The sequence below is a fragment of the Festucalex cinctus genome, chromosome 8 (assembly GCF_051991245.1).
Source record: "Festucalex cinctus isolate MCC-2025b chromosome 8, RoL_Fcin_1.0, whole genome shotgun sequence".
NCBI classification, from domain to species: domain Eukaryota; kingdom Metazoa; phylum Chordata; class Actinopteri; order Syngnathiformes; family Syngnathidae; genus Festucalex; species Festucalex cinctus.
In genome coordinates, this window is record NC_135418.1 from 14676065 (window position 1) to 14701503 (window position 25439).

The following is a 25439-nucleotide window of genomic DNA, read 5'->3' on the forward strand; positions in this document are numbered from 1 at the left end:
GAAAGAGTGCTCACGCAATAAACTAATATCTAAAAACAGCGACAAAGCCATTACACTGACTGCAAGGGATTATCAGAGAATGTCAACATAATTGCAAAGGATCACTGGAATACTATCAAAAATCATCCAAGCCCATCTGTCATTGTGCAATTTTTCCACTTTGATCCAAGATGAACAACTGCATCATGTGTATTAATAATTGCAAAAGGATAGTGTTTCTTAAGTCTCTTTTCAATACTGTAGAGTGGAACAGTAAAAAGTTTTAAAAACAATCTGTATTTCCCCCAAAAATATTAGCAAAGGAAATCATGGAAAAACAAATTTATCTGCTTTAGAAAACTTTAAATTCACTGTAAAGTGAAAATGAGCGCTGTAAATTTGACATAACACAGAAGACTGTTAGCAACTGTTAGCAACCCCGCCATATTAGAATGCTTAAAAAAAAAGTATATAAAAAGTACATAGCTTGCCAGCTAAACGCAGCTCCCTTTGCCATCAGACAGGCAACAGGCTCATCTACGGCATCGGCGCTCGCTTCATGTTTTTCGGTGTGTGGGTCCACATGACAGACACACTTAAACGGACGTTAACCATTTATCAAAGACAGTAGCACATATTATTCAGCAAGTGCCTCACATTATATGAGGGACTTTTGACTACATATTTCATACTAGTAATATGCCCACAATGATTTGTCTTCCAACATTTTATTTTATCCTGAATAACACAACATAAAACACTTGTGCATTGAAATAACACCAAACTTTTCTGTAAACTGTGGCAACCAGGGAAGATGCATTTTCAGTGTGTAAGCATAGCTAGCTAGCTACAGTAGCTAACTGCATGTTGATGCAGTAGAAATTTGCCAAGTACTGTAATTCTATCTCGCAAGTTCATGTATAGTTTGGGGGAAGTGCAGACTCATGCCCAAGCTCTGTAAAAAATAAAAATAAAAATAAAAATAAAAATAAAAATAAAAATAAAAATAAAAATAAAAATAAAAATAAAAATAAAAGTAAAAATAAAAATAAATAAATAATCTATTGTACAATAAATTCTATATCCCTGCAATTGAGTACTTAAACAATCCTCCTTCCTAATATATTTTCAGCAGTTATCTTCAAACGTGTGTAATGTATTTTGAAAGAAATGGCAATGTTTTAAACACCATTTTAACATTTAAGGGGCCATACAAGTGTAAATAAAATGAAGTTATATCACCAGTATTAATGATGAAACAATACATCTTTGTAGTTTTAGATTATAAAACAAAACAAAACAAAATCAGTGTAGTTTAAAAACCCAAATCCATTAAACAAACAAACAAAACTTTAAGTGAATCCTTGGCATCTATGGGAAACATGAGGTAAATATCTCAGGTAGCAAAATCAACTCTCCTTGTGTTGTATTCTAGTGATCCAGCTAGTGAGTTATAGTTTGGTGGAGGTATAAAACAGGCAGTAGGGGTGTGAATTGCCTAGTACCTGACGATTCGATTCGTATCACGATTCACAGGTCACGATTCGATTCGATACCGATTAATCCCGATACGAATGGTCACGATTCGATACCGATTAATCCCGATACGAATTTATAAGTCGATTGTTGCGATTTTTTTCCATTCAAATTTAGAAAATACTATCAGTAAATTTGTACATGTACACTGTAAGATTTGTATGAATATATTTATCTAAAACTTGAGGCTTATAACCGTGAGCCACTGTACACAAACAGTTTGCAATCTGTTTCACATTTGAACAGCATTAAAATAAAAATATTAAGGCTTAATGTGCCGTTCATATAACATTCTTCCATGCTCAAGGTGTGAATCCTAAAAAAAAAAAAAAAAAAATTTCGAAAAAAAAAAAAAAAAAAAAATTTCGAAAAAAAAAAAAATCGATTCTGCCGATTATTGAATCGATTCGAGAATCGCGCGATGTAGTATCGCGATATATCGCCGAATCGATTTTTTTTAACACCCCTAACAGGCAGTATTGAATTTTTGTGGGATCATGTATCATATCCTTTCTCGCTTTATATGAGACGAGAAGCTTGCCTAATAAGTATTGGAGGTTATTGTGCCAACATACAGTATATCCATATACAGAAACTTGACTTTTTGGGCAAATGGGCTCAGGCTGCAAATATTCATATATCCAAATGTGGTGTGATGATCAGCAATCAGTGTATTTTTGTAACTTCTTGTAAGAAATCATTTTCAGCCAGAAGAATCAGCTAAGTTACAGAACTGATTTGTCGATTGTGTAATTATGTAGAATCCCAACTGTCCCACTTTAACCTACTGACCGTCTCTAGGGAAGAAGTGAAGCGATGTATATGTGCACAGTGGCTGAAGTAGCAAAATGTGTGTGGACAATTGCTTCTTGTTTGTGTGCATGTGACAAGTGACATCGGCCACCTAAAGACCATAGTCCGACTGTGGGCACTACATCACATAAATTCCTTGCCTTCATTCCTCGAAACACACGCTTCTGTTTCAGCATGTTGTGATGTATTGAAATGCTGAATAAACGCCCTACTTGACATATCATGATAGACAAAACTAGCTGCATTGGCAGTTAGACGTGGGTCTAAACAGTGCACATGAGTCTCCTTGCTGCAAGCACGTGCAAGGTGTAGGACAAAGTCAGCTACACACACGCATTTCACACTTTGGTAACACTCCTATGTCAGCTTTGTTAATATGACCGCTGACCCCAAGTCAGCCCCAAACAGGAATGCAGAGGGAATGTGTTGCAGACACACCTCGATGTGGAATTTTTCACCTCCAACAGATCTACAGTGCACATCGAGATGTGAAAGATATCCATGTAAGTGTATCCGTGCGTTTTCATGTGCGTGTATGTGTCAAAATTCATAACATTTCACATTAATTATAACAGTTTGCAAAAAAATATATATATATATCTTTTCCCAGACGCTTGTTTGGATAGACCATGCCTGAATTGGCTGGTGAACACAGAGTTCAATATCTCCAAGGCATAGAGCTGTTGTGGTTACAATAACACATGGCAAGGAGACAGAATGTTTTCATCTCCATCTTTATATGGACTTCTATCCCCTCTGGCCCTCACTTCATTGAATTCTCTTATCCTCATATATCCTCTTCCAAGCGTGCCACACACATTTCTCTGCATTACCTCCATCGTGTTCTCCTCCTGATAGAAGAATAATAGTCCTAAAGAAACCAAAGCAAAACATATGTGTATTGTGTCTGGACAGGAATCTTATAGGACATTGAATCAATCAGGAGCTGGACTTGAGCCCATAGTAAGCTATTTTGAACCATTTTGCTGGTCTTGGATGTATTTGGTGTGAAAGGACATGAGAGCTCTTTCCCACCTATTACAATGCATAATGAAAAGACAAAATTATGTGGAAATTTCTTTAACAACCATTTGTGCCGATTCTGCATACACAACATAAATCCAGCCCACGTTTAGTCGCCACACAAAACCATACATGCATCGACAGATTAGTGGTTTACGCTTTAATCTCTCGACTGGGTCTTTCCGCGTCAAAAATCCTCTGTCTGCGTGAATGTGTGCATCTGTGTCAGTGTGTGAAGAAGGTGGGTAAAATGTAGGTCAAGGCCGCATTGAGCCTGATATGATTCATAGTAGTGTGATAGACAAAAGTCCAGCTAAATAACCAAAACTGAACCAGTACAAATGGCCACAGACTTTCCCAGTCTCAATGAATTAATAACCCACACGAGCTGCCAGAAACGCAACGACAACTAAAAGCACATAGTGAGATGCTGGGCACAGGTTATTTGCCATTGAAAATCGCAATGAATTTGTTCAATTATCTGCACAGTCGAGTTCTTTATCCCCAAATAAGTCAAACCTCTTATAGTTGGCCTACCCACAGACATTAGCTATACATTGTATGGTCAAAAGCAAAGGGATATAACCAGTGCGGAAGCTGCATGCAAACACAAACCGGTAGTGTGAATGGCGGTGAATAGTTGCTTCCTTTCAAGTATGTATCTACATGGCAGCTGATTACTTATATCAACATTGAAGAATGCTAGCCACGATTAAGGTCAACCACAAACCGTTTCATTTTCTAAAACCTATTCATACATCCTATAATGCTGTGGTCTATAAGCTTTCCAAACTGGTTGGATAGGTGGTAAAGGGCGGAGAACGTGTTATGACAGGTTTAGTTTGTGAACATTACGTTGTAAATTAAGATATCAAACAAACGTAAATAAAGCAGTGACGATAAGAAGAAACCATTATAATTATTCCAATTGCAACAGAACTATGAAAAAAAAGAAGGCTGTATGATGACATCTTCTTTGGTAATACCAAAGTCAGGTAACTAAATGCAAGTATGAGTATTTACAATGAGGGCAATACAGGAAGGTGGATGGCTCATTTTCAAGGAGAAAGGCATTTAAAAAAAAATGTGTGCTCAATTGTGAGACGAGCCAAAAATTATCAGTTGCAGTTGCACGGTCAACTTGCCCTTGGACCACACTTTAGTTGAAACTCATTGCCTTTTATGCTGTATCCAGCGATTAATAGTTGTCCAACACATTTCACATAATGACTATGTCCACGCCTTGCTATGACTCATAGCCACTCATATACAATCACTAGTGATGTCTGTTTTTATTACGTATATTCAAAGGGACAGAAACTATTAGGGCTGGGAATCTTTGACGGTCTCACAATTCGATTCAATAATGATTTTTGGGCCTACGATTCGATTCAGAATCGATTTTCAATTCAAAATTATTTGATTGACAAATGATTTCTGCTTCAATTTACAGATATGCACAACATTGTCATGATGTACTCCAGTCTGCTTTGCAAGACAAAATGACAAATAGAGACATTAAAGTGTCTTTTTTTTTTTTTTTTGCTTTAAACATCTGCGATTGGTTGGCAACCAGTCCAGGGTGTCCCCCGCCTACTGCCCAGAGCCAGCTGAGATAGGCGCCAGCACCCCCCGCGACCCTTGTGAGGAATAAGCGGTCAAGAAAATGGATGGATGGATGGATGGATGCTTTAAACCTTTATTAATTTTGTATTGTATGTGCCTTTTTCCACAGAAATAGCATGTGGGCTACAACTGCCTTTCCCCTTCTTCTTCATTTCTAATTAAAAAAAAATCAAATTTTGGATATTAATATCAATTCGATTCGATTAATAAATGGGAATCTCGATTCTTTTATGAATCGATTTTTTTGGAACACCCCTAGAAACCATTATAATACCATTATAAGTATAATAGAGAGCAGGCAAGAGGGAAAATGATGCAAATTAAAGGCAAAATAATGGAAAATGAAAGCGGGAGAAAGATGAGAAGAGTCAACGATACCTTTTCAGATAGCCAGTCAGGCAGAACGGGGTGGAATGAAGAGAGATAAGAGGAGAACAGTCTGTGCATGTTTTGGTTTTCCCTTAGCAGCAAGTAGGAAACTGAGTGTCTGTCACATACTGTAGCTACACCACTTCAACTTCCGACTACTAGAAGTACTTTTGTAGAATTTGTCCATGGTGTAGACAGTTCTTAGGTTGTAAATGCAAAAGGCCCAATTATGCATTTACAACCTGACAGCAGATTAGGAAACTATCAACTCAGAAAACGCCAAAGAAGCTGAAGCGAGAAAGCACAATCGTTTGAGATGTGCCTGCCTGTTCTTGGAGCAAATCCCAAAAGAAAGGGAGCAGGCCTACTGGTCAGTCCAGAAAGACGAGTAACATCACCACCATTGTGATACACAGACAGGGTGGGGTAAGATGGATTTGAAGACAAACCATACAGCAAACACGGGCTCATTAGGTCAATATTTTTTGGTCAATGGTTTCCCAGGTCAAACTGGAGTGACACTGGAGTGAAAAGAATACCGAAAATCAGGCCAATATGAGTAAACCAAAACTGTGTTCAGAGAGCTTGTCGCTATCTTTGTCCCAGTGGAACCTCAGAGCTACCACTTTGTACATACAACATTGTGTAGGATTGAAAAAGAATGCATAAAGAAAAACAGATGGAGACATGTGGAGACATGTAGGTAGAAGTAATGTGAGCACAGTGGAAGGGAGATAAGGAGAGACTGGTAGGAGCTGAGGAAAATGAGAGTGAGAGGAGTTAGTGAGAGGAATTCCAGAAAAAAACATGGAGGAGGAGAAAGATGGAAATGACACTGAGCTCAGACATGCTATGGCTAAAAGCCACTAACGATGGCTTTTGGGTTAACCACAAACTTGACTTGCACCAGGCAGTTCACTTTCTGACGACAGAACTCATAAAGAGAAACGCTTCTCCAGAGGCCCATATAATAATTCAGACTGAGGTGATAAAAGTGAGAAATTTGATCTCCAGTCTGAATATTGCTCTGCATAAAATAAACAGCCTAATTGGGACACGCAATCATTGGAAGTCAAAATACTCCTCTCCCCATGGCTTTCATTGCGCTCAAATTTTATTTCCCCTGGTTAGATTACTTAACGTGTGCGTGCAACTTGCATTCCCTCTCTCCATTTTCATCTAGCCACCAGGATGTATTAGATACTTGCCAACAAAAGACAGCCAAACTAACTGTTATAATGCACCAGTCCTTAGACTCCACAGGCAATCAGAACACCAAAATCTTTCAGTTATCCTCTCTGACAACATGAAAAATGTGTTGGGGCCCAGGGTCTATATATATGTGGTGTAACAAAAAAATGATCTGAATGGGAAAACCACTTTTGATTCAATAGCTGTGACGCCTAGTGTGACTTCACTTGTACATTTTTCTTGAAGTAAATCATTTTGTAAATAATAGAAGCAGCTGTACAGAGATTCAATTAAACCAAAAAACTCAAATGTCATTGATAGAAGTGAACATTGACCTCTTATTTGAGACCCGCTGTTTGATAATGGAATTGAATGCTAAACCAGTCTCCATTGCAGCAGTGCAATCCACTTTCCTCTGCAGGTCATTTGACCCTTCCCTTGATGTTTTCCAGAATGGCTTCCGTGGTCTGATCTGCCTTGTTAAAACATCATGTGATTTGTCAAGGGGGAAAGGTTCCTTCCCCCGGCAACAAAACACGGCCATAGTCGTGCACTCCATTTCTACCAACAATGGCCAACATCCCTTTTCATCTCTTCCAGCTAGCAGTGGCATGAACCAGCTTGAGCTCAAAAGGGTTTTATTTTAATATTGAAGCAAGCCCAATTTTGTGGAAGAACTGCACAAAACAGAAATTTGCATTCGTTCGCTAGATGCTTTGACTTTTACAATAAGAGAAAAATAATAATACATTTTGGTTACTGGTGTTTGTATGAGGCACTAGAATTCAGTTATTAAAGCTTAATGAACAAGTGTGATGAAACAAAGCACCAGCAGACTGTAGACATTTGTGCTCACCCAAAAGGCAATATTAGCATCTTAAATGCAAATCAACCTGTGTGTGCGAGTGAGAACATGATTCAATTTCCCTATCCTCAAGACTAAAGAGTACTGACTACTGAACACAGTGAACAGTATACGATGCAAACAGACGCCAAACTGAATTATAAACTGCTGTCATTCTTGAATGACATCTTGACCAATGGATGTTGAATTTCTGAATGTGGACAGTCATTCTCACAAAGTGGAATCAATGTTTTAAAGAGTGAAGTGTGAACTTGTCCATTCAGAAGAGATAGAAACTTGCCTTATTGGCACACTTGAAAATCAAGCTCCTCTATAAGCAGATGTATTAGGGAAGGGGAGGGAGGGAAAAGAAAATGAGAATCAGACTAAAAGAGATCAAGAGATTATGCAGCGCAACCACAACTGCTAAAAACCATCACCAAAAAAAACTCTTGAAGCAGTTGTCATGGGTGTAAAATCCTGAAAAGCCTCATCCAGCAATTGTGACTCAATGTGGCCTAGACCAAGTCTCATTGTGAAAGGAAATGGCTAATATGGGTCACTGTGGTGGCCCATTGCAGTCAGTGTACACGTGTTTGCATGCACCGCTGTTTCCGTTCGATCACGTCTGTTCTCCGGCTACATGTGGCTCCTGGCCTAATTTGAGCTTTGTCAAGAAACTCCCCTTGTCTCTCTAACTCTGGTGGGTTCATAACATGGTTGCGATCAGCAGACTGTGTGGCTGTGGTGGTCTGTCGGCAAAGTTACTGAAGTCGTGATTATCACATCGGTGGCTGTGGTGGTCTGGTGGCACAGTTACTTAAGTTCTGTTTGGCAGACCAGCGGCTGTGGTCATCTGTTGGTAGTTATTCCAACTATGTATTGGAACAAAAATGGCGCCCTCTGGGAGAAATGTTTCAGCCTTATGCTTGGACAAAATCGTCACTCAGGAACAGCTCACGTATAGAATGTGCTTTATTATGACTCTAGAGGTTGTTGAGGTACAAGCATCAAATACACCCAAATGCGTGCGCACACACACACACACACACACACAAACCTCAATAAAAAAAGCGTGAAACAATATCCCAAACCCATGTACGGAAACTGTGAACGGCTGTTACAGAAGTGCTCCCAGGAGTCTGGGGGAAAACAGATTTCACTCACATTTCAGTGAGTTTAACCCTACAAACACAAGGAGAGGCAGAGGCATTATAAGATGATGATATCCTATAATTTCTCCCACCTACTCCAATTTACAGTTGAAAAAAAAAAACTGGCGTCCACAAATCGAAGTTGAACCACGCATTGATTGTCAACATTGACACTGGTACAGAGCGTAAACAAGCCTCACATCACACACAGACACGGGGCCGGGTCTTTACCACAGTGGCGCCGGAGTAGGGCCGGCGGGCAGCAGCAGCTACTAATTAAGAGTGGTTGGCTGAGCAGCTATAGTTAGTGCCGGAGCTGCAGGGCTGAGGAGAATAGGGCAACATGTCTGACACCATGCCTGTATGTGCGCATGTTACTGACAGCCCTGAAGCTACAGACCGGGCCCCCAGTTCAAGTCTTGCTGACTCAGAGTCAACACAGTCCGTCTGGCTGCAACACTGCTCTAGCAGCAGGCAGCGGGAAAGAGCAATTTGCTCTTTCTGTGTCTGTGTGACTTTCTTTTCTTCACCCATATTTGACATCCCCCCCCCCCCCCCCTTCCTCCCTCACACTGCACATAGCCAATGTGATTCAATAAGATTTATTGGCAATCAACACAGACATGGGGATTAGAGTGAAGATCAAAACAGGAAGTTTGGGGAATTTGCTAAATGTTGCACAATTGATTAGCACTGCCTCACCAAAAAATATACTCCTGAGAAAACTCTCTCTTTTTCAAATACTGTAAGTTTATCTCTTGGATAGTACAGTCCTGCAACTTGTTGGGCAACACTGGGAATTAACTGCCTCACTGGGTCGTTGCGCCTAGCTGTGAAACATAAACACAAGATAAAGATAGAACTAAACCACGTCCTCATATATCCTTAGACTTAGGCGCAATACTTGCGTATAGGAGCAAGTGGTAACACATGCTAAGCTTAGCTTGAAATCATTCAACATGCATCACCAGTCCAAAGGTTCAAGAAGCATTGCAGTTATAAACAAAGTCAAACATATCCAAGATTACAAGTCACTTCAGACACTCTATTGTCATTTTCTGTCCTTTGCTGAGTTTTGGGGGAGAAACTAAAAAACTTCATTACGGTCACTAATAACTACAAAACAAAGCGAGAACCACACACAAGGTTAATTACACGGGAGACACAAAGCAATCATTTCTAGATGTCAAGAATTCTTCAATATCGTTTCTAAACAAAGAGCAACAATAATACACGCGGAAAGTTAAAAAAAAAAAAAAAACTAACACAATTAACATACAAATTCTGTTCTGCAGCGGTGAAAGGGATCTTCTGAGGGGTGAACAACTTCACAACACGATGCAGATGGCATAAAATTTTGTGGATCAATTATTTGGATGAACATATAGATCAGTCTAAGCAAGGAGATGAAGAAATGTCCGAGCATAAACATCTTTCAAATAATGTACAAGAAGATAAGTAGCTACTATGTTGAAGGGAATTAAGTGAGGTGATATTAATGGTCAATGCTATAGAATATTGATGGTGATGATTAAAACTAAATTATTGTATAGCCACTCTGTCAGGGAAACTATTATAGGCCAATGGAAAATTAATGCAATTATTTTTATTTATGTACAATTAAAAAGAGTGTTATTGTATGATTGCATATGATGTTCATATTATTCAGTTTAGAGTATCCGTGCAATAACTTGTTTGTATGAAGATTTCTGTTGTCTGAACTGAAGAGAAAGAACGAGGGTGCGGCATTTGTAAGTTGTGATTCAGCCAAAGCCCTTTTTGAGCAGCTATTCTTTATTTTATGAAGGTCTATATTATGTTGTGATTGCAATTTTCTTATGCTGACCGAAATAAACTGAAACTGAACACTTGCCTGGCTTTATTCACGGACATTTTTAAATTAGATGTATTTATTTTAGTTTATAAAAAAAAAAAAAAAAAAAAAATCTAAGTTTTTTTCTCACCCCTCTGAGGGAAAGCCATATTGAAATCACAGGTGACTATTGAAATATATTAAATGTGCCTTGTGACAGTTTAAGAGGCTTGGCCTGGGCCCCACGTATTTAGCCTGCCAGCTAATCCTATTGTTGTCGCTGGAACCAAAGTAGCACACTTGATGTTAAACCCTTGCTCTTGACTCTGTGTCTTATTATCAGCCACAACTGTCCTTCAGATTAAAGTTCATACTATTAATTAAAAAAAACAAAAAAACAAAAAAAAACACAAAAAAACGTGCATTTCATGTCATTATTATGGACACATTTTAAAAAGAACTGATTGTTGCCAACCTTTCTCATTTCAGAATGAAAAGGGACCACTGGCGCCACGTTATTTGTATGATAGCCTCCATGGATATCTATGCATTAATACAATGCAGAGTTGACAACAACCTTCCTGTCATTTTTAAAACTGCTGTCTACTGTGACGTTGGAAGCATACAAAACACAATTGCTCCTTTGCATTTGCAGTCTAAATAGAGAGTGTCATTTTGTTTGTCTGTTATTTTCTGTGTCCCCAAATGTTTACCTCTGCATAACAATGGACTAGGCAGGGAGAATGAGAACAATGAAAGTCTGATCCTCTGTGTGTTAGGTTCTTTTCTGGGCTGCTATAATTTTGATTGCAGTCTTAGAATCATTTCATTCTAAAAATTCTTAAACATCATTCTTAAAAAAAAATAAATACTATGTCTTCTCTGAGTTTCTTACACAATTTGCCTTGCTAGCAGCCACAATTGGACTGGTCCTTCCTGTATCAAGTCACAACTAATTTACGCACATGCTGATTGTGATTGGCCACGACAACCACAAGAAAACCAGCTATGTGAATCACTAGTCTAAGCTTAGACTAAACTTACAACAACCAGTATTTCCAGGCGTTTTTCCATGCAAGCGCAAACTAGGCCGATCCTTGCTTTGATTCATGATTAATGTTTGTGCATTTTCAAGGTTGTATGGCTGTTTGATGACCTTTCAATGTCACTTTTCATTGATAGAAACTAGGTTTATGTTTAACACCCTACAAAATAAACCAAAGGTACCAAGTAGATCGGCCAGGACAGTTGCATGTTCACGTGGATGGCCAACATGCAGAGTTCATAAGATATTTAATATCTCTATAAACAAAAAATTGTACCTGTAGCTCTGAACGAATGTATCTGGGATACATAGATATCTGGGATTCTAGCCAACGAACAGTTGGGTCTATAGTTCCATCAGAGCTCAGAGCAGATGCTGTAAGTGATATGGCTACTCAAGCTACAAGACTGAACCTTAAATAGACTATAGCTTAATTCTGATAACCGCTACAGGTACACACTTCACCACGCCTTTGCAGTTTTTTACAGTTTCACCATCTGCTTGACTGAAAGACGAGGAAACTTTCTGACCATTATAAAACCAGCACTGCAAAAAGAAGCCATTGTGTCCTGTGAGATAAATGTTGTATCAAAGAATGTCAGAGAGTAGTGAGTGATGAAGCGTAAAAGCTGCGCAGCTTTTCATTACAGAAGCTCAACAGCCAGACAGAGGGAGCAGATGAGTGTGCCGTGCACCATCCTCGTGTTGGCCCCGTGCCAGTCTTGCTCCAAAAGAGGAACACAGAGAACTGGAGGGTGCTTTGAATATGTCTGTGTGTAAGGGGGGCATGAATACCCCTGGCAGGATCCCTGGGACACAGCGGAGGGCAGGGTTCAGCCACTGAAGGAGAGGCTGCGTGCCTGGCAGTCAATTAGCGGCTCGCATTTACACAACAAATGGAGCGCCCACGTTTTTCCAGCTCTCACACGGGTGCGCGTACACCACTCACGAGTGTATCCACTCAGCACTCATCAGCGCACGCCAACGCAAGGTCAGGGAAATTTAGTGGGGGGGGGCAGGTGGGACAGTAAGAGAGACAGAGCAATAGGCCAGCCATCTCCTGGAGTGGTACTCCACTAATGCTAACTCAATGGCTGTATCCGGACCGTCAAACAAGCGCAAAGAGTGAGGACAATGCATTACTACTGCTGCAGAATATTGCAACTATTCAAAGTGATGTAATCTCAAACTCTTTTCTACACCCATAAATCCAGTGATCTACTTTTACATCTGAATTGGAAAACTAATCATCAATAAGGATTTGTATGATAAAAAAAAAACACTAAAACAGGTCACAGCAGTTGGTGTGAACGAATTTACCATGAGATACAGGTTATTGATCGGTTCAAGTCAAGGATTGACATGTTAACGCCCAGTCATTTTACTACAGGGAGGCTACTACGTTAACTAAGAAAATTAATGACTTAGCTAATATGGTGCTTTGTTAATATATTTAGGGACGAATAACCTGTAATGTGTTGTGTTATAGCCACAGTGCGTTTGAGGCAGAGGTGATGTCAATGACAACCCGTGTGATAAATCATAAACTGGATATTGGGGGGTTGAAAAGGACTTAGAACACAATCATAATCTCTAACCACGCCCGCTCCTCCCAACCATCTGTCATACTCTACCATTAACATTCAGGTAAAAACGGTCTTGTCTTGCAGACAGCATATGCAGACTGTGATGTATTCAAGTGGTGGTTAAGAAATCTGCCCAAGTTAACAGGATAAGCGCCGCTGACAAGGTTACACAAATGGCACTATGTGTGCACGTCTGATAACCAGGCAGTCGTTTTGCTACTTTGGGTGTCAATCTGCTCTCAACCCCCTCTGTCCATCCATCTGTCTGTCTAAATATCAATCTATCGCAAACCATTATTGGTGAAACGAAACCGGTGCTAAGTGGATGAGAGGCGACCTGTGTCATACAGCAATCAAAAACCCAAGCCACGTCATTTTCCCTTTTCCTTTTCCTCCAGATGTGCTCTGAATAGGCCCTTAAATCACTCAACCGAGCCCTGTGATTGGTTGACCTCTCTGCATGATTAAACAGCCATTTTCATCACATCCTCCACAGCAGAGTGACAGCATGAGGGGGGAGAGACAGGCTCAGTGAGAAGGAGGTAAGGAGCCCAGTAAAAAGGAACTCTTCACGCTGACTACGTTTACATGCAGTCAATATTCGGGTTAAGGTCAAAATTCTGATTTCTGACCCGTTTACATGCATGAGCGAACAGTTACTCCCATAGAAATGGTCACTGTGATCAACTGGAACATGCTGATCGAAACCACGCCGCGCAGATGTCACTATGCAAATAGACATCATTTCTGCTTTGACTTTGTACGGTCAATAAAAGACACTATATTTGTGTCACTCGCCACACTAATAAAGAAGTAAGTCTCCGCCTCACTCCAGAAGTGCAGTTCTTTGCTGCATCGTCGCATGTTTGTTTTCTTCTGCTTGTGTATTTCTGTATTTCTGTTGGGATACACCCCAGAATCACAGACTTGTATGCATACCAGTATACACTCACTGCAGCGTTTTCGCTATAGAGACAGAAAATAACGCGATAACACCGCAAAGACCCAAGCCCTAATCATTATGCTGGCCCCAAACCCCCAGCAGATTGTGTTCTTGTTGTATTGTGCAGTTTTATCACATGGATGGAAGCATGTTTAAATAAAGGCACAACATTGACTGACATATCCAAGGATGGAAATGATCCCTGGACAAGTGGACTTTCAAATTACATTTAATTAATTAAGTCTTGAGTCTGAAGAATAGAACATTAACCAACATGAATTCCTCCCCTTCTGTGAAACCAAATTTCTGGTACGATAAAATTGCAGGCATCCAAATAAAACAAATGAAGTAAAGCCAGCATGGTGGGGCTGTGAAAGCTTCTGTTCCAACTTTGACTCAGCTTCTGATTCCTTTGCCATCCCTCTTTTCCCCATATTCTTATATTTTCCCCACCCCACCTTCCACACAAGTGCGTCTCGTCACAACATTATCATTGGCGTGTTGCTCAAACTCTCCGAGTGTGCCGATTCTGCCAAGTTCCCTCCCTCACTCTTCTGTTGTGTGTTTTCCGCAGCTGTGCCTGGCCGAGGTGCAGTCTCCGCTCTCCGTCGTCATTTTGTTCGGATTTACCCATTCCCGCCCTTCCGCAAATCTAAAAATGCTCAAGGCTTTTATGTTGATGCACCTACAGGCAGACTGGGAGATGGGCTACTTGTTAAAATGTGCCTGTACTGCAGCCAAGTTTTGACTGAAGCACTGATTGCCGAGGGCAGGATGTGGTGTGCTTCTTGAATACAAAAACACAGTGCGTTTCATTTAATGTTTTGAATGAGCATTACTTTACATTTTTAGTTTAGGGCAGAAACCTTTGCACAAAAGTTTGTGACTTGCTAGCAAATGGGTGTGTTCAAAACACAATACCACTCTCTTGTCATTGCTCCAATAAACATTTTGTGGTGGCTTGTGAGTTTTCAGTTCAGTTGAGCTAACATCTGTTCGAGGGAAGTCAAAGACAGTCATGCTGCTGGTGCACCATGTCCATTATTTACGAAGCCAAGTGAGGTCACAGTGGGCTACACAGAAGAGGCAGGACACATTCCTTTACATGCAATGGAAACCAGGGAAAATATAAATTTACATGTTGGTGATGCAAGGAGGGAAAGCACCCTTGAGAAAAAGATGTGCTGAGAGAACGGAGGGAACTCTTCCCAGCTGCTACGCATCAGCACATCACACTAGTCACAAGTTACACACCCCATTTCATTTGGAATGCAGTGGCCCTACGAGGCAAATCGCTGCCGCATTCCACCACCGCTCGCTGGTTGCTTTGTCACATGCTCAGTCACCGTTTGTCTGCCATGGAAAAATATAGCATAGGAAAGACTTGGTGGCACAAATTTATATAAGTACTAAGAAACATTTTAAGACCCTATTAACTACTGCTAAATGCCTTTTATTATTATATATGTAGGTGGCGGCCTATAGAATTTGAATGACTCATAGTATGGAAACCGAGGCCACAGCTGACATCATAATAGGACATTAATGTGTGCCTCATCGTAACACCAACCTAAATGCCCAACCCCCACAATGCAATTCAGTCACTCACCCATGGCTGCTCAAGGCCCTCCCAATAAAAACTCTTTGGTTGAATTCCACCCTCAAACAAGGGATCAGTCTAACCTTTGACCTCCTCTATCTTAACCCTCCTTATAGATCCATGGCATCTTTCTCCTACTGGTCTTTACCTAAAAATCCATACCCCCACCCAATCCTCCCAGTCCACCATTGTCTGGCCTGGAGTACGTATGCCCAGAGCCTTCTGCTCTGCATGCCTCTCCTCGGTGGGGGGTCAGGGAAGGATAGAGGACTTAAAAGCCCCCCCGGGACTTGTGCTGTTGTAGAATCGCGGCAACCAAAGTCTGCCAAAAGAATTAGGCTTGAGCAGGCACCACGGTTTTAAACAAGATGGTGCTGTGTTTTTTCTTAACTAGCTTTGGAAGGAAGGAAAGGGAGGGGGACATGTTTTATGATCCTAGAGCACATGTTTCCACTAAGGCAGGAGAAATGAATATTTCTGGAGCATGGTGTTGGATGTTATGGGAAGGTGCACTGACCTGTTAGAATAAGAATGGAAAGATTCTAGCGAGTTATTTTGCAACATAGTCTATGAAATTCAAAAATGTACTGTTAGGTGAGGCTAATAGAAAGTGTGGCTGACATGCAATGCAGTGGCACAATGCCCCAACACACTGCAAGACTGGCAGGCTACTCATCACTTCTCCCTCCTTAACCCTTTGAGATGAGCACAAAAGAAGAAGCTGACAATGAGGCTGTAGAAATAAAAGAGGAGTGAGAATGTGTTGGCCACGCTACTTTGGGAACATCTGCAGGGCAGTTTGGAACTACATGTGAAATTTTAATAACTTGAGTTTGATCTTAACCACATTATATTACAGGGATCCCAAGAACACTGATTTTTGGTAGTGGTCCAGTTCCCAGAAAGATTTTCTGAAGAGTTATGCAAGTTCCTATTACCCGGTAGTCATTTGTCATCCAGGTACAGCAAAATTCAAGGCGAGACCTGACATGCCCCCATCAGTCCTGTGTGGAAATGTGCCTAATGAGGGTTAAACATGGATAGCCAAGTGGTTGGGAAGTATTCCAAAAATGATTTACCGTAGATTATAACCAACACTTCTCTATGGCCTATGCCTCTTTTTGACCTACTCAAGCAACACAGTGACAATATGAATGTGAACTACCTGTTAAATTTCCAAAAATAAATAAATAAATCACCTTAATGAATATGTGAATACTGTATCTAAGACCAAACACACACTGGGTTCACCGATCAGTTTTCTGACTGATCGCCAATGTTTAAAAATTCTGACATGCCGATCATGATTTTTGCCAATCCCAATATGTTTTCATTACCAATAGCATACACCTTAAATGTTCCAGTCTTGTTTTTTGTAAAAAAAAAAAAAAAAAAAAAAACTTGAAAAATGTTAAAATGGGTTGTTTTAACTGCACAAAGTAGTTCTCTCAAATCAAAATGAAAAGCCTAGTAGTCATATGATAGCAGAAGAGGACAGTAGCTGACTTTTTCAGACCTCTGAGTATGGAGATAATATCAGTGGACAAGGTTGTTTTTATTATAAGGGAGCATCCAATCATCCAAAATTAAGGAAATAGGGGCAGATACTAGGGGTGTGAATTGCCTAGTACCTGACGATTCGATTCGTATCACGATTCACAGGTCACGATTCGATTCGATACCGATTAATCCCGATACGAATTTATAAGTCGATTGTTGCGATTTTTTTCATTCAAATTTAGAAAATACTAATCAGTAAGCTTGTAGAGTGTAAGATTTATATGAAAATGTATTATTTATTTATCTGAAATTTCAGTCTTATAGAGGTTGTAATCTGTTTCATGTTTGAACAGCATTAAAATAAAATATTAAGGCTTAATGTTCCGTTCATATAACATTCTTCCATGCTCAAGGTGTGAATCCTAAAAAAGAAAATAAAAAAAATAAAAAAAAATAAAATAAATCGATTCTGACGATTATTGAATCGATTCGAGAATCGCGCGATGTAGTATCGCGATATATCGCCGAATCGATTTTTTTAACACCCCTAGCAGATACCAATCCAGGCCGAATGATTGGTGCACCCCCTAACTGGAACTAAAGACAAATTTCTAGAATGAGTGAGTCATGCATCAAGATAAATAAAATAAATAGCATGATTCCTTGTGCTCATTTACTAAACCCACTTTCACTTAAGAGAATGTATGAAAAATGTTTAAGGGTACACACTATACAGTCTTTACAAAACCAGTCTCAACTGAAACAAGACATCCACTAGCATGCAGATTTATAGGCTAGCCCAAAGTCAAGCTTTCCATAGCCACGCAGTTCCCTTTAAAGATCTGCCTATTAGTCTTATGTACAGGTCTTGGGTGTACAGAGTAGCTGAATAATTTAACATTTCCCTTGGTAAACACCACAGAAACTAGCAGGTTGTGTGTTCAACAAGAAAAGGTGATGATATTAGAAAGAAATGGAGTGGAAATCTACAGAGACAGCGAAAAGGGGAAATAGTGAGCAATTATGAGTTGTTGCTTGTGATTAACATTAATCGCAAGGATAAAAAGCTGTGTGCCTGATTCCCTTTTCATCTCCTCTACTGTGATAGCTCCCTTGCACGAGTCCCCATGTACGTTCAGATAGCATCCCGTATATTTTCCTCCTGCGCACATCAATGAGCGCACACCGACGATGCGCTGCTTATCGCAATGCAAATACATGCACACGCAAACACCCACATTTCACTTCTTCCTCTCTCTCTCTCTCTCTCACCCTCTCTCTCTCGCTCGCTCACTCACACGCCAGCATGGTGATTCTCATTAACAAGCCAAACATGCCTGAAGAGGCAGACAGACTCTAGTGAGCATGGTAAATAACCAGTAGGCTCCCTCAGCTGAACGTTCAGAATACTTCAGCATCAGAAGCACACACTTTCTGCAGATGATACTGACAGGCGGCTCCAGACATCCATTGAAAAGAAAGGTTTACTCGAGACCAGTAGATGTTGGTGTGGTTAGGACAACCTGGAAAAGCAGACCATGGCTATGACTGATGAAGCTTTCACCATATTTTAACATTGAAACATTAAAAAAACACACACACACATTGTCCTGTGACAATGAATATGGAACTAAAGGTTTTAGTGTGCTGCTATCACTGCCAAGTTAAAGGTCATCATTTAGAGGTATTCACCATCAGAGGGTACAAGTAAATTATGTGAAATAATTTCCTTTTAAAGTAGACCTATACTCTAATGCATCAAGCCATATTTTATTATTTTAGATCTACCTGATGACAACTATTTTGGGAACTCAACAACAGGGAAAGATAAAACAAAGGCCACGTTAAACTAATCAGATAACACAAATGACAAAGTATAGTATTCGTTACAGGAAGGACTTGTGACATGATGATCAATGGGAACGCCCCGGCTCTTCAGCAGTGGAGAAAATGCAATAAGGATAGACGGTTTTATGTGGCTGCAAGCGGGGGACCCAAAGCGGCCAGCCTGACTCAGAGTTTGGAGAGATGGCCAGAATGCTGACGAGAGCGTTAGCATGCAAGTGAGGGAGCCTCATGCACTGAGGCTGCGCCCACAAGCTGCAGAAGGCGGTGGGATTTCAACTTGAGGCCATCAGGTCAGAAGAGGAAACAGAGTAAAGACTGACTCTTTGCACCTTCAGGCACAATTGTCACTTTGACTGTGACTAAATCTTAGTGTTGACATGCCAAAGGATGAGATTCAAAGACACCCTTTAACGCCCAATTCACACTGACTTCGGAACGGATGCAGTGCATTTTCCGTACGGCGGCCGTACGGACGCCGCAAGAATAGAACGCATTCGAGTCTGCGTGTCAATTCACACCAGTTGCAATGCGGTATGGAAGAGATGCGGCACTGTGGAAGGTTTCCGCAAACGGTCTGTTTTTCCCGGATTCCGCATGCATATTTTCATGAAGATGAAGAAATTTCACGAGCCTCACAGGAAGTCGCGCATCGGCATCAAGGTGAATCCGGTATATTTTAAAATAAAACCGTTTGTAAATTTGTTTTTTGGGAGGGAAGCTAGCTAACATAACATGACATGAGTCGGACATTTAAAAGACAAAAAAAAAGCAAGCTAAGAATCAATTAAACATGACAAAATAACGCTATTTAAAGACAAAACGAAATTACCAATGATAGAAGAGCCATGGTAGAAGTCCCAGAAATAATGTCAAAAAAGCATATCGATGTGACAACAGGCAAGTGTGGCTATCGTTTACCAATAGGACTCTATACACATGGTTGTTATCGCGTGAACTCAACTCTTTAGCGTGAACCCCCGTGATCTTGTGGTCTGGCGGGTGCAGATTTCCGGACACGAACAGCTCATGCAACGCCAGCGGTGTCAATTGCAGTGCGTGCAGATGCCATACAGAAAACGCGCCGCGTCCGTTCCGCAGCCAGTATGAATTGGGCATATTGCTAGGTTCAGACTGAACACAAAATATTGGGTCGCAACACGTGTTTGTTTGTGGTGAAATTACACAGGCGTTGCTTCAAAGAGGGGCGGGTCTTCCTCCGTCACGTCCAACAGATTCTTTTTTTTTTTAAAATCAACATTACTAGTCAATCTGGTAACAGGTGGTTGTTTAGCTGCTAAATGCGATCTCGGTTGACAGTTCAACAGCTGTAAAGAAGCCAATACACTCACCAGATACACCAATTTCCTTGCTTCCCGTTCCCCAAGCCTGCTCCTTTTGGGCTCATTCCCAATTACAGTACTAATGAAACATGAAGAATTGATATCAGCAAACCACAGCGAAGTCAAAGAAACAAAATTTTTGCTTCAAACGCAATTTTCGCGCCACCCAGCACACAATCACACAAACTGCATGGAAGATATTATATATGGAAACGCGCCGCAAGAAACAGTTCGCATTTGATCTGACTGCAGCATTAGAGTCTGGCTTTGTTTTAAATTATAAAGCACCAACAAATATGGTGGAGCCATACGAGTTTAATTCATCCGTAATCATACTTGTGACTTAAAATCGACCCAGTCAGCTGCTGTTTGCCTGCAAGCCACAATTGCGTCCATTGCTTCAAACTGTCCATGACATCATTCAAATTGTTTTGAATTCTCAACAAATCTGAGGTAGACCACCGAACAGACTGTGCTCAACCACACAAGTTCAACTGCACTAGAAACAGTCTATCAGAATTAATAGATGTGTCCTTATCCTGCTTCATAATGCAAACCTCATTTCCACCAAACAACCATTTCAACATGGAAATTCTGTTTCCCAACAGGCCTACACAGACTTGAGTGGAGGTGGATACTATTTTCAATTTGCAGCCAGATTAGCAGGCACCTTTTTGATACTGTCAGGAGAGCAGAGAGAGATGTTTCTGTTCCAAATCATCTTGAGTGAGAGACCTTTCTACTATCTGCTTCAAACAGCGTCCCCCTTAGCCGAGCAGCTGTCACTTTCAGCAGGCACTGTGGAGGACGGAAGCGAGGAAGGGGTCCTTTGAAGGAATGGTTAAAAGTGGGTGATAAAAATAAACTGGGAGAGGAGAGAAAATTAATTATACATAACAGACAGTTCACTTGGCTGAGCAAGACTGAGTCTGAGACAGGAAAAAAATAAGGCTGCCCTCCTCTGGGTGCCGATATTTGAGATGTGTCCTTATCTGGTCCTATTTTATTGCCTGAAGTAGGTGACTGAACAAAGGATCTTTGGGCAAAAGGTCACAGGGTCAAATAATACAAATTTTGTTTTCATATGAAACTCTCCACACGGGAACTCTATTGCGCATGCGCTTCACTTTTGAGCATTTTCTGAGGAGCGAAATAAGCCACCAGGTTTAAACCTTGAAAATATGTTAACAGGTTTGGTAGCCTTTAAATTTGCTTCTGATTGGCACTAATGAGGGTTGATGCTGTGGGCCCACCTGCACACTCACCCTGAGATATGATTTGTCATGCGCCAGTATTTCGCAGTTCAGCGCCCCCCACTGACTCAAATCTCAATCCCAGCTCTTCATTTGGTCCAAATAGAGGTCATTCCTATTTGAACAGCCAGTCAAGACAGGCCCGCCAGGTATTGGCGAGTGAGTTTATTTCATATTAGGGGCTTGTCGACTGGAGAGGTGTTAGCACCAAGCGAGCGGCGCATGTGTGTGAATGTGTGTGTATAACAGGGCCTTTAGCTCTGCTGCTAGTCCCTCTTTGGTGTGTTTTAATATTGCTACTGCTGCTGCATGGATCCTTGCCTCGGGGTACCACACAACAATTCCAAGGAGACTCAAGAAAAACACTCCAACAGAGGGGAAAAGAAAAATGGTGATGGTACACAAGGTAGGGGCAATATTGGGACCTTAAAACTGAGGGAATCAGCAATTGTCAACAAGACCAGTACATGGAGTAAGACACCAATGCAGCTAAATGCGACTTTACTGTAGCTCAGTTTGCGGGCTTTCTGCAACTAACTTACAAGAGTGGCCAAATGTCAGCCAGTAGTTTGAATCGTAGCTGGACAGGGTTGCAACATCACACATGTGAACAGCCAATCTAATGTTCGCATGTCGAACTTCCACAACAAAAATGATGTTTCCTAGTACAAAGCAGAGGTGGGCATTGTCATTGACTGGAATTGATGATTGATGGCAGTGCCCACCTTTTGGCGTGTACTTCAGCACTTTCAGCGAATGTTTGATAATGCAAAGCCTCACAGAAATACACGGATTGAGAAGGACGGTGTGTACTCACCGCGATCGACTGAAGTAATCTTGCTTCACGGTGCTCAGTCTGTGCATTTTTGTTTTTTGTTTGTTTGTTTTGTTTTGTTTTGGGGTGGGGTTTTTTTTAGCATTTTTAGTATTTTAATTCGGCAAGTAGTGTGAGCACTTTGTCCATGACAGAAGGGTTGAACGATTAATGAATTGACTTTATACTAATTAAAGGCAGTGTTTTATTTTGAAATGGCTTGATTAGAACCAACGGGTCACAGTACTGCCTATGAGTTATCCTCACTGAACACAAAATTCTTGCAACGAGTATGACATGAGGGCAGGTACTACATTCAACTGAGCTAACCCTGACTTGACTTTCACTTGGGTTTGAAATCACATTGTCGATATTTCTTCATGCACTGAGCCAAACAACAGCATAATTTCCTCTAGAAGTGCACCAGGAAAACAGTGAGGGGAAATATAGTGGGCTTTTTTTTTTTTTTTTTAAGACTGTGACATAAACTAGTCAAGAGGGGATGCAGCATGGTTGAGTCTCACGCGTGAGGAAGGAATCTGCGTGTAACTCGACAGAGTGGGAACAGCAGAAACGAAAAGAGCGAGGGGGTGCACAAATGGAAGAAAAAGGCGGCGCGCGTCGGTGTGAAAGGAGGGAGGTAGACACTCCTGACAGAACACAGGGAGAGAAAAACATGAGCGTGAAGGGAAGAAGACGTGAAGATATCCTGAGTGTCAGCATGAGGTCGGAAGAACAGCACAGGAAAGAGAATGATGAGGCTGTCACTCAGTTCAGAATGTCATTCAGTTACGCACACTGGAAAAGGAGGAGGCTTTTACATGCGCACACAAACCCCGTAAATGTGATCACAGCACATACAGTATATTGGCCCTACATGGAAACATTGAATCACACTAGATCGCACCCCAAAAATAAATCATCTCGTGTCTCGTGGTTGATGGCTCATTTCTCACTTAAGCACAGTTCCTCTGCTTTGTCATCCATCCACAATCTAATTAGACCTTAAATATCCTGCTCGTTGAATACTCCAGAGGAATGCAATGGAGAGGGGAGGAGACAAGGGGGGGCCACCACACAAAAGCAGAACCAGAGGGGTGCAAAGTGCACATGTCAGCAAGAATTCCAAAGTTTGGACATCACAGATTGAGCCTGCACGCCAGCAGACAAGGCCGGATGGACGGCGCAGGCTTTGAAAATTCATGACACTGCTGCTCTATTGTGGGCAGATATGTATCATAATTAGGCAAGATTAAGGCAAATTGCTTGTCATTTTCTGGCTGGGTTGCAGGAATCATGTAAATGTCATGCAAGGTTGCAGATTTGGGCTGCGATTGTAGATAGCGGCAGTGCACATTCAATGGAGGCAACCAGGGGTGGAGAATTTACGACCCACAAGAGTATGTGATGTAATTGTAATGAACACAAGCACTGTTAGATGTTAAAGAAAATTAAATTCCCCAATGAGAGGAAAAAGCTTAAATGACGATTTTGTTGTTGAACATCTGAAACTTCCGTTGAAAATTTCCTCATAGAGTAGCTCCCATTATCAAGTGACACTGATCGAATGGGTTAAACTGGTAAGATGAGTGGATGTCAACACTTCAATAAACTCTTTGTCATGCTTCATTTGCCACCTGTTTGATTGTGAGTGTTCGGTGGCATCTGGCCAATAAGGTGCTGCCGCATTACTCAACTTGGGCAGAATTAGGCCAAGTCCCTTAGAAGTAACTCCTATATTGTGCATAAATCTCCGCACTGGTTTCATAAACATGATTATGCACTTCAAATGTTAAATTAGCCGCATTGAGTTACCCTGCAAGACACCTTTATTTAAAGAAAGACAAAAAATGAATGCTGCTGTGATTTCTAGCTCCAATTAAGCTGCAAAAGAAAGCGTCGGCTTCCTGAATAGAAATTTCATTTTCAGCAAACTTCACATAATTCACAAATGTTTCAGGTCACAAAGTGTGATTTGACTTTTCATTTCAACGAGTGAGGAGAAGCCCACAGAGGAACGAGTCTTGACAATGAGCTGCCAGTGCCATGCATTGCGCACTCCACACACACCCACAGACTCCGCTCGCTGCCTGCTCAATTACTGTCGAATAACAAAGCTTATAAATTGCATTAACGCCCCTTTTTAACGCCGCGCCGAGATGATTGTAATTATTTCAAAGCTAATAAGTGTATTGATTTTGGGTGGAGGGGAGACGTTGAAAGCGAACACCAGCACGTCCCTCAGGAGGAATCCAGCAGTGGGCTTCATCCCGTAGGAGCTTTGTGTTGTAACCGTGAATAAATAAACAAACAAAATAGTGGGTGTGCACAAAGGTGACACGAGTGTCAAACCTGTAATTATGCGTGGATGTGGAAGCGCCGGCGGTGGAATTCCAACAGCCAGAGAGGCGGCTAGCTGCTCCGTGTCAACAAACATCACTACGGGAGCCTCCTCGTTGTGCCACACCAACATTTTTAGGCAGAAAAGTCAATAATGACTCCAGCCGATGTACTCTATCGCTTACACTGCATTACAACCCGATGAGAAGCTTTGGGAAGTCGACATTTACGAACGAAGTTTGCTCATCTTCGGTGTCATTTTAGTTATTCAGTCTTCTCCAACTCGAGCCGAAAAAGACTTCGCCTGTTGGACCTCGTGTCCATTTTCACGCCTCCAGCATTTCAAACAAGGGCCGAGGGGAGAAGCAAAGAACAGCGCGGTGGTGTTGGTGCTGGTTTCGGGATACAATCAAGTCACCGCGCCGAGCAGAAGCTGCACAAGAGCCGTATAACCTCAATCCGTCAACCGGCTTGGGTTACCAAAAAATTGCGGGTTCTCGCTCCCTTCACGAGCCCCACGCGTGAGTTTTCACGCTACTTACCGGTCAAGTGATCCGCAGCGAAGGAATCCTCGCCATGGTTTAAATTCCAAAACTTGGGGACATTTCCACTCTGGGCACGGCGTGACTGGGATCTCTCTTCGGCGGCTCCCTGCGTGTGACTGGAGAGGAGAGGAATGCAGCTCGGGCTCCACGCGTGGGGGGGGGGAGGGTGCGGTGGGGGGTTGAGAGGAGAAGGAGGGGCAGGTCCGCTTATGCAGTGCTTCACTCAGTCCATAGAGGGCGCCCCTGGTTGACGCCTGTAGTTCATTTTAAATGGCAT

General features: G+C 41.4%; 1 protein-coding gene across 4 annotated transcripts in view; it reads right to left on the reverse strand.

The window, feature by feature from the left end:
* plxna1b (plexin A1b) overlaps window positions 1-25305 on the reverse strand; it is a 205628-nt gene extending 180323 nt beyond the window's left edge. For all 4 annotated transcript variants that reach the window (XM_077528740.1, XM_077528738.1, XM_077528739.1 and 1 more), the window contains exon 1: window positions 25160-25305. The gene's annotated coding sequence lies outside the window, so the exon portion shown is untranslated. The remainder of the gene's footprint in view (window positions 1-25159) is intronic.
* Between the last annotated feature and the right edge of the window lie 134 nt (window positions 25306-25439).